The following is a 9,936-nucleotide window of genomic DNA, read 5'->3' as shown; positions in this document are numbered from 1 at the left end:
TTTCTAAGGCACAATCTCTGCATTCAAAGAGCACATAGTCTACTCATACACCAATGCTGACTGGGTGACCTTACTTAAGTTGCTCAACTTCTCTGAGCACCTAGTACTGCGTCTGGCATTCATTAGAGGTGAACTGAAGGGAAATAGTCTTTTCTTTGATCCCAAATTCTTGCTAGGGTGAGCATACCTCATGGACAACTCCTACCTCTCTTTTTTCCAACATCAATCATTTTTGAATGATGGTGGGAAAGAGTTGGGAAAGATGAGCTTTCTGTATTCTGAAGTTTCCTTCCTTGTGGGGGGCACTCATTTAGCATAGCATTCTGGGACTTTCTCTGCCTCATCATCCATTTATTCCCCAGTGAAGAGGGGGAACTTACCTGATGGGTGAATTTAGAAGAAGCAGCTGGGAATGAGGGGCCTGACCCCTGGTCTCTCTCTTGGGAAGCATGTGTGCTGTCTAGATCCCCATGCTGTAAGTTATCAAGGACCTTGTTCCAGGACAGAAGTGTGTAGTGATCTCCTTTTGCCTTTGTTATGATGGCTGAGTCAGTTTTATTGTGGTGCTCCTTATAAGAAAGCTCACTTACTTGCCAATAAAAGCCATGTTCTCCATGATCGGTAATAAAGATGGTATTTTGGTGCCCATCTGCCTTTCTCGATTGGTCTGAACTCAGGTGGGAAAGAGCAGTGATATTTATTGTGCCACTGTGAATCCCATTAAATGATAATTATTGTTTCCTTGGGACTCTTTTGCAGAAAATAATTTTTTTAAATGCCACTTGAACCTAATGATTGCAGATGCTAGCAGAATAGGAACAGGCTGGGGGCACATGCCTCTCTCTCTTTTCTTTGTGGGAGAGTAACTGTCGCATGATTCCTTTCTCCCAAAAGAGAGGTTATAAAAGATCATGATGCAGCTGCTCCTTTGTGTGTCTTCTTTCCTTGTTTAAAAATTAATGGCTTGGTTCCAAAGGAGTTGTCATAATTTCCTACTAATTTTCTTAATTACTGTTTATAATGGTGCAATTGCATTCTGGATGTGTAATATTTCTCAATTTGTTATATTTTACTACACCCTTGTGAAGTGGGACATATGTATTTTGTAGATTAAGAAACTGCCAGGGAAAAGGAAGTGACTGGCCTAATGTCACACAACAAAACTGAATTTGTTGGTGACTATGGAATTAGGCATAATTAGAACTCCTCAGTAAGCTCCCTCTTATGAAATTCACCTGGAGGCTCATCAGGAGGCATAGAGGAAACTTTTCCAAATGTAGAGCAGGAAAGTTGGCTTTTTGTTCTGCTTATTATTATAACTGAACCATTGAGGCCTCTAACATAGAGCTTGATGTTTTCCTTTGGAGCCAGCGCTGACTGGGAGTTGTATCAACAGTCCTGGAAAAGACTGAAGACTTTACAATGCATTTTCTCTGACTAAAGTGCTAACCTGTCATTGATTTTCAGTGTAACTGATGTAAAGGTTTGAAAATGTTTCCTCTGATTCTTCATTGTCATGCTATATGGTAGTATGTTGGAACCAGCTGATAAAGACTTGTGAGACCCAGCTTAAATTTTCAGAAATATTGCAAGCCAGTTGTTAAACATAGCCATTATTGAAAATTAAATTATATAAACTTAAAATTTAAAAACTATATTGAGGTGCTGGCCCTGTGGCCTAGTGGTTGAGTTTGGTTGGCTCACTCTGCTTTGGTGGCGCAGGTTCGCGGGTTCAGATCCCAGGTGTGGAACTACACCACTCATCAGCCATGCTGTGATGGCAACCCACATACAAAATAGAGGAAGGTTGGCACAGATGTTAGCTCAGGGTGAATCTTCCTCAGCAAAAAAAAAAAAAAAAAAAAAATTATATTGAAAACAAGACAAATATCTAGGTGTATCATTTCTTAATTATTTTTAGTATATTTTACTATTATGTATGCTCTCAAGGTTATTTACTCTATGGTATCTAAATGGAGGAAATACTGTACAGTTGTGTGCTACTGAATATCTTTTTCCAACTCTGCGTTTAGTGATTTCATATTAATAGGTTGAATTCAGTCATGGTGGGAATATTTACACATGAAAATCAGCAAATGCTACAAATCAGGGTTTGATTTATTGTTTTGTTGATTGTCTGGACTTAAGAAAGTGTTGGAGAAAATGTTAATGCAGATTAGACTTCAAAGTATGTGCTATCTGTAGCTGTTATATTGTGACTAGCATAAAAATATTTGAGGAGATACCTATTCAATATTAAAAAACTATTAGTCAATTCAGCAAAAATCTGCTCACTGCATTGGTGATTAAGTTTCCACTTTGATCTGCATTATTTCACCCTTATCTTATAAACTAAAATGTCAATATTCCTTGCCAATTGAAACCATAGTTTGGCTATGGATACAAGAGTTCAGCAAAAGTCAATGAAGCATTCTGTGAGAATCAATTAACATAGAATTTACAATGAAAAGTGTTGCGTATTTTATTGTTATTTATAAATGTGACTCATTCCCTTTATGTTATATATGTTCATTTTTTCCCAGAGACCTGGTATGTAGTGGGTTGAATAGTAGTCCCCCCAAAAGATATGTCCTAATTCCCAGAATTTATGTGTATCACATAATATGGCAAATGAATGAATGTTACTTAGTATTGCAAAAGTATAATTAAGTAAGGATCTTGAGAAGAGGAGCTTATCCTGGATAATCTGGGTGGGCCCTAAATGCAATCATATGTATCCTTAATAAAACAGACACAAAGAGGGGAAGAGGAGGAGGCAATGTGACCATGGAGGCAGCAGTTGAAATGATGTGGCCACAAGCCAAGGAATGCCTACAGCCACCAGAAGCTGGATGAGACAAGAAACAGATTCTTCCCTAGAGCCTCTGGAGGGAGCGTGGGCCTGCCAATACCTTAATTTTGTGCTTCTGGACTCCAGAACCATGAGAAAATAATTTTTTTTTGTTCTTTGAAGTCACCCAGTTCATGATAACTTGTTATGACAGCCCTAGGAAACTAATAGAAGGTGTGATGGAGAGCCACTTGATGGGTTCATTTGGCATCAGGTAGGGAAGATGGTATGGAAACGATCAGGATTCTGGTCTCCCAGGTACTGGCTACTTACACATTTCCTTTGTTTATGCTTCTAGGCGATTCATTTTACATATGGTCTGAGAGTAGAAGGACAACTCACTGACTTTAAAGTCCTAATCGACTCCAACCCTCTGCTAATGTGCATGTGCTCCTGCCCCCAGGACTCCTGAGAGGTTGCTGCCCGGGTGGAGTATATCCTTCTCTCGCCTTAGCAAACTTCCTACACCCTTCAAGTGACAGTGCTTGCGGTACCCTGTCTTCTTGGCAACCTTTCCTCAGTCCTCTTTTCTCCTCACTTTTCTTTGGTATTCCTTGCCCTTTGACAATTTCACTGCCGTTTATTACTGAGATCCCACAGCTTCTCAGCTTATTAGTTTTGACTATTGCATTATTTCTCTGCTCTGCATTACTGCTATTCTGAGTGGTGTAACACCTTGGACTTATGAAGGGCCTCTGAATCTTTGCATCCGATTGATGTACTAATTTGGAGCTTATTTGCCTTCTCCAGGATTCTATTTCTTTTCTGCCCTGCTTCAACTCTGTAGCTTGTTAGCCTCTGTCCTAATAAACCTCTCTACTCTGGTTGTCCTGGTGATGTCTCTTCTGTATTTCGTTTCTCTTGTGTTGTCTTTGGCTCACTTTGTTAATCTCACTTGTGGAAAAGCAGAAATATGCTGCCAGAGAGGAGAGGGTTTTTGTTTTTTAATTAAACCAATATTGCCTAATATAAGATCTCAATGCTCTAAAAACTAGGCTCTGCCATGATTTCCAAGAAAACTCCGCATAGTGTAACCAAGATTTGTTGAGCACTACCAGTATGCCCGTGTTGGCATTGGTTAGAAGACAAAAAACAGTGAATGAGGTTCCAGTCCCCTAGCCTCTGGCTTCAAGGACTTGCAACTGCTTTATAAATTCATCTAGAGCTTTTATTTGTAGCAGTTTCTGGGTGTCTTCCATTAGTTTCCTTAAGAATAATCCTTTGTTGCACAGAATGGACTAATGGTCTAGGAAGTTTCCTTCACTACCTGGACATTTACAAGGAGTTCACATGTGCTCGGAGCTCTCCGTAGGACCTGTGGGTATTTGCTATTTATAGAGAACCTCTGAATAGGTTCTCCTTCCAACCACTTCCTCACTTACTTCTAAATGACCATGTTTAAGTTTTCCCTGCGATAGAAAATGTGATCTTTTCAGTTTGTAATTTGGTAATCTTCACTCCAAAAAGAGATGAAAGCAACATTTTAAGAAATTTACCATTTGCTGATTCTGCTTTTCAGTTCATCGATCAATTTGCAGTCAGATTTAATGTTTTTCTCATACTATTTCCTGTGATTTTGAACTCAGTAATATTCTAGGAACTATTGTTCTGTTGTTTAGTGTTTGTGGTTCTCTTCAAGAGTATAAAATTGTCATTTTTAACTACATCCTTTGACTTGCTGCCACATAATTTTATTCTTAATTCGTCCTTTTCTATGATAAGTTTAAAGGGAACATGAGCTACGCAGCAGAATGCTTTCATAGGAAATTCTACAGGTTTATTTAAGCATCTCACAGAGACTGTAAATATGTTTTTTACAACAGTTTTATTTAGGTGCAATGTATATACAATAAACTTCACATGTTTAAACTGTAAAATACGTGTGTGTATGTATGTGTGTGTATGTATATGTATATAAAACTACAATCAAAATAATGAATATATTCATCACCCCCCAAAATTATTCATGCTCCTCTGTGATCCCCTCTCCTAGCCCTTCCCACCCATCCCTCATCTCCAAACAATCATGGATCTGCTTTTTCTGTGTATAGATTAGCTTGTATTTTCTAAAATTGTAGAAACAATTATGGTAGGTACTGTTTTTGTCTGGCTTCTTTCACTCAGTAATTATTTTGAAATTCATTCATGTTGTTGTTTGTGTCAATGGTTTATTCCTTTTTATTGCTGAATAGATTTTCATTGAAGGGATATACTATAATTTGTTTATTGGTTTACCTGTTGATGGCCATTTGGGTTGTTTCCAGTTTTGGGGTATTATAAATAAAATTGCTGTGGACATTTGTGTACAAGTCTTTGTATAAAAATATGTTTCATTTCTCTTGAAAACACCTAAGGATGGAATGGCTGGGTCATATGGTAGGTGTATGTTTATCATTTTAAGAAACTATCAAACTGTTTTCCAAAGTGGTTGACTGTTGCAATAAGTCAGTAACAGTCCAGCAATAGGTTCCAGTTTCCCCACATTCCTCGCCGTTACATTGTATCGTCAATCTTTTGTGTTATAGGCATTATAATAGGTATGTAATGCTATCTCCTTGTGGCTTTAATTTTCATTTCCCTAAAGATTAGTGATGTTAAACATCTATTCATGTACTAATTTGCCATTCATATATCTTTTTTCATGAAGTGTCTGTTTAACCTTTCGTGCATTTGTAATTGAGTTGTTTTCTTATTATTGAGTTATGAGAGTTCTTTATATGTTCTGGACACAAATCTTTTATCAGATATATGCTTTGAAAATATTTTTCTCCTAGTCTGTAGCTTGTCTTTTCACTCTTCTGTCTTTCACAGAACAGAAATTCTTACATTTATGAAGTCCAACATATCATTATTTTATGAATTATGCTTTTGTTGCTAGATTTAAGAAATCTTTCCTTAATCAAAGATCACTGAGATTTTTTTTTCCTTGTTTATTTCTATAAGTTTTAGATTTTACATTAGGTTTATGAACTACTTTTAGTGCAAGGTATGGCTTGAAGTTCTTTTTTTTTTTAATGGCGATCCCATTTTCAGCGCCATTTGCTATTGACAAAACTATTATTTCTCTACTCAATTGCTTTTGCACTTTTATAAAAAATCAGTTGTTCGTATATTTTGGAATCTATTTCTGGACTCTCCATCCTGTTCCATTGATCTACTTGTGTATCTTGATGTCAGTACCACACTGTCTGGATTACTGTAGCCTTATAATAATTTTGGAAGTCAGATGGTCATCCAGCTTTGTTCTTTGTTTCAACGTTTATTTTTTATTTTGGCTGTTTTAGATATTTTGTACTTTTAGGTACTTTTTACTTCCATATGTATTTTAGAAGGAAGTTGTCAATTTATACAAAACCTATGATGGGATTTTGATTGAGATTACATTGAATCTATAGATTAAATTGGGGAGGATGGGCATCTTAATAATGTTAGTTCTTCCGCTACATGAATATCTATATCTCTCAATTTATTTAGGTCTTCTTAATTTCTCTCAGTAATGTTTTATAGTTTTCAGTGCACAGGTCTTGCATACCTTTTGTCAGGTTTATTATTAAGCATTTCATATTTTCTGATGCTATTGTAGATGCTATTCCATTTACTTTCGATTTCTAACTGCTTGTGTCTGGTATATAGAGATACAATCTTTTTGTATATTACTCTTATATCCTACAATCTTTTGAAACTCACTAATGGCTTTTTTTTTAAATCTATTACATCAGGTTTTTCTATCTTGACTATCATGCCGTCTGCAAATACAGACAGTTTTACTTCTCCCTATCAAATCTGGATGGCAACCATTTTCTTTTCTTGCTTTATTGCACTAGTTAGAATCTCCAGTAAAATTCTGAATAAAGGTGGAGAGAGTGGAAATATTAGTTTGTTCTTGATTGTAGTGGTAAATAATTCAATCTTTCACTTTTAAGTATGATATTAGCTATAGATATAAATGTCCTTAACCAGGTCAGAAAATTCTGTTTTACTCCTAGTTTGATTAGATTTTTTTTTTTAAATCAGGAATAGCTGTTTTATTTTCCTTATTTGTTTTTCAATTATTGAGATTTCATGCATATATGTAAATATGGTGATTACATTGACTAATTTTAAATGTGTAACCAACGTTCCATTCCTGGTTTAAATCCCACTTATTCATTATGTATTATCCTTTTCACACTTTTTTTTCCAGAATAATTGCCTTCTCGGTATAATTGAGGAGTTTTTGTGATTACCTTTGATCTCTTTTGTTGCCTTAATACGAACTTTTTGTTTTGTTATTTAAAGTAAACTCTTTAGTTTAAAATAAACTCTTTTGTTGTCTCAATGGTTCTTGAGAGTTTAGAGTGTACATCTTTAACTTATCAATGCACCTTTTCAAATGATGCTAAACTACTTCACTTGTAGCATTGTAGAATAAGAGCTTTAAAATGTTATACCCCCAGACTTTGTGCTATTGTTGCCACACATTTTACTTCTATGCAGATTATAAACCTCATTGCACGTTGGCATTATTTTTGCTTTAAATAGTTTATTTTCTATTAAGGAGATTTAAATAATTATTTTGGTGAGGAAGATTAGCCCTGAGCTAACATCTGTTGCCAATCCTCCTCTTTTTGCTGAGGAAGATTGGCCCCCGCTAACATCTGTGCCCATCTTCCTCTACTTTGTACGTGGGATGCCTGCCTCAGCATGGCTTGATTAGCAGTGCGCAGGTCTGCACCCAGGATCTGAACCTGTGAACCCTGGGCCGCCGAAGTGGAGTACATGAACTTAACCACTACACCACCAGGCCGGCCCCTTAAATAATTTTTTAAAAATATAATTACCCATTAAGTTTCTATTACAAATGCTCTTCATTCCTTATTCAGGTTTCCATCTGGTAACATTGTTCGTCTGCTTGTCAGCCTTTCTTTAATATTACTAGTAGTACAGTTCTGGAAGTGATCTTTTTTTTTCAAGCTTTTGTATAGCCTTTATTTCACCCTCGATTTTAAAAGTTATGTTTTCTGGGTAAAATTCTGGGTTGACAGTGCTTTTCTTTCAGTATTAAAAGTGTTTTTCCACTGTTTTCTCTCTTATGTTATTTGTGATGGGAAATCTTCTGTCATCCTTATCTTGGTTCTTATGTATATAGTGGGTCTTTTTCTCTGGCTGCTTTTAAGATTTTTCTCTTTATTATTAGTTTTAAGCAATTCAATGACAATATGCCTTGGTGTCACTTTCTTTATGTTTCTTGTGCTGGGGATTTGTTGAGATTCTTGGATGTTTGGGTTTTTATTTTTCATCAGATTTGGAAACATTTTGACATTATTTTTTCAAATATTTTTTCTGTTCCCACAGTCCCTCCTCTCATTTGAAGACTACGATTAAATGCATATTTGGCCTCTTAAAATTTTCCCACAGTTCAACTCATGTTCTCTTCATTATTTTAGGTCAATTTTCTCTGCATATTTTATTTCAGAGAGTTTCTATTCCTAAGTCTTCAAGTTCACTAATTTTTTTCTCCTATAAGGCCCAACTGTTGTTAATCCCTTCTAGTGTAATTTCTATATCAAATTGTAATTTTCATTTCTAGAAGTTCAATTCGGGCCTTTTTTTTTTTACATCATTCATGCCTACTTAGTATGTTGAATCTTTCCTCAAGTTTCTTGAACATATTGAATACAGTTATAATAAACATTTTAACGTCTGGATTGCTAATTCTATCATCTATACCATTTCTGGGCCAGTTTTTATTAATAATTTTTCTCTTCTTCACAGGTCATATATATCTGTTTCTTTGAATGCCTGGTAATATTTTTTGGATACAAATGTTATATATTTTATCTTGCTGTGTATCGCATGTTCTGTATGCCTAAAAATATTCTTGAGATTTGTTTTGCAATGTGGCTAAGTTACTTGGAAACAGTTTAAAATTTTTTAGGGGGGTGCTTTATTATTTGTTAGGAGAAACTAGATCAGCATTTAATCTTGGGTACGTTTTTCCCATTACTTACTATTCTACTTGATGCCCTGTAAATAAGGAGGTTTTCCACTCAAGATATTTGGGATAGACCCTGCTCCAGCCCTCTGTGAGCCCTCTATGCTCTTTTCTTTAATACAGGATTTCTCAACCTTGGTGCTATTGATATTTTAGACTGGACAATTCACTGCTGTGGAAGACTCTCCTGTGCATTGTAGGAGGTGTAGCAGATCCCTGGCTCCTGTCTACTTGATGGTAGTAGCACCCGCCCCACAAGTTGTGAGAAGAGAACTATCTAAGACATTGCCAAATATATTCTTAGGGGCAAAATTGCTCCCAGTTGAGAAGCACCTCTCTAATGTTTCGGGGCAGTCTCTACCTTGGAAAAGGTAGTTTCCTTGCATTGCTGTGCTGATCAGTACTTAGCTGATACTTGAGGGGGACTGAAGGTGTCTGGAGTTCTGTCTCTGTGCATCTCTCTCCTCTGTGTTCCTTTGCCTTGCAAATTCTAGCTGCATTGCTTTTACTCAACCTAGGGAGTCTGCAGGGCTCTTTTCTGATTTCCTTCTGTCTGTGCCATAGCCTGGAAACTTTCCCAGGCAGTAAGCTGGGCAATTGTAGGACTCAACTTGTTTTCATCTTTCAGAGATCACTATCCTTACATTTTTTAATTATTTAAATATGCTATTAATATTAAAATTATGTATGTATATATGTATATATATATATATACGTATACGTATATACGTATATATTCCTTTTTGCTCGTATTTACAGTTCTCTGTCATGTTTGAATGCTCTTGGTTTTGAAATATACCTTCTATTGGCCCTATAGTTAGAAGAGAAAAAGACACCATCTCTATAAAGCAAATGTCTATCTTGTCAAAATTTTTATTCAAGAACTATAGATATAAAAGTTTCCCTTATCCTGAAATAAAATCCAGGTACTGACTCACCAGATCCTACTTGCAAAAGTTAACTATGACTTTTGACTTGAATTGCTATATTCTTATCAGTAGGAAGCTAAAGGTTAAATAAGAATTAAATGCTAAAGTGAATATATATTAACTTTCAATAACTAATTGGAACTGGAATATTTTAAAACTAATTAAAAGGACATAAGCAAGTG

Source organism: Ceratotherium simum, chromosome 8, assembly GCF_057802395.1.
Source record: "Ceratotherium simum simum isolate JZ-2026a chromosome 8, ASM5780239v1, whole genome shotgun sequence".
In the NCBI taxonomy this organism is placed as follows: Eukaryota; Metazoa; Chordata; class Mammalia; order Perissodactyla; family Rhinocerotidae; genus Ceratotherium; species Ceratotherium simum.
This window is presented reverse-complemented; position numbering follows the sequence as displayed.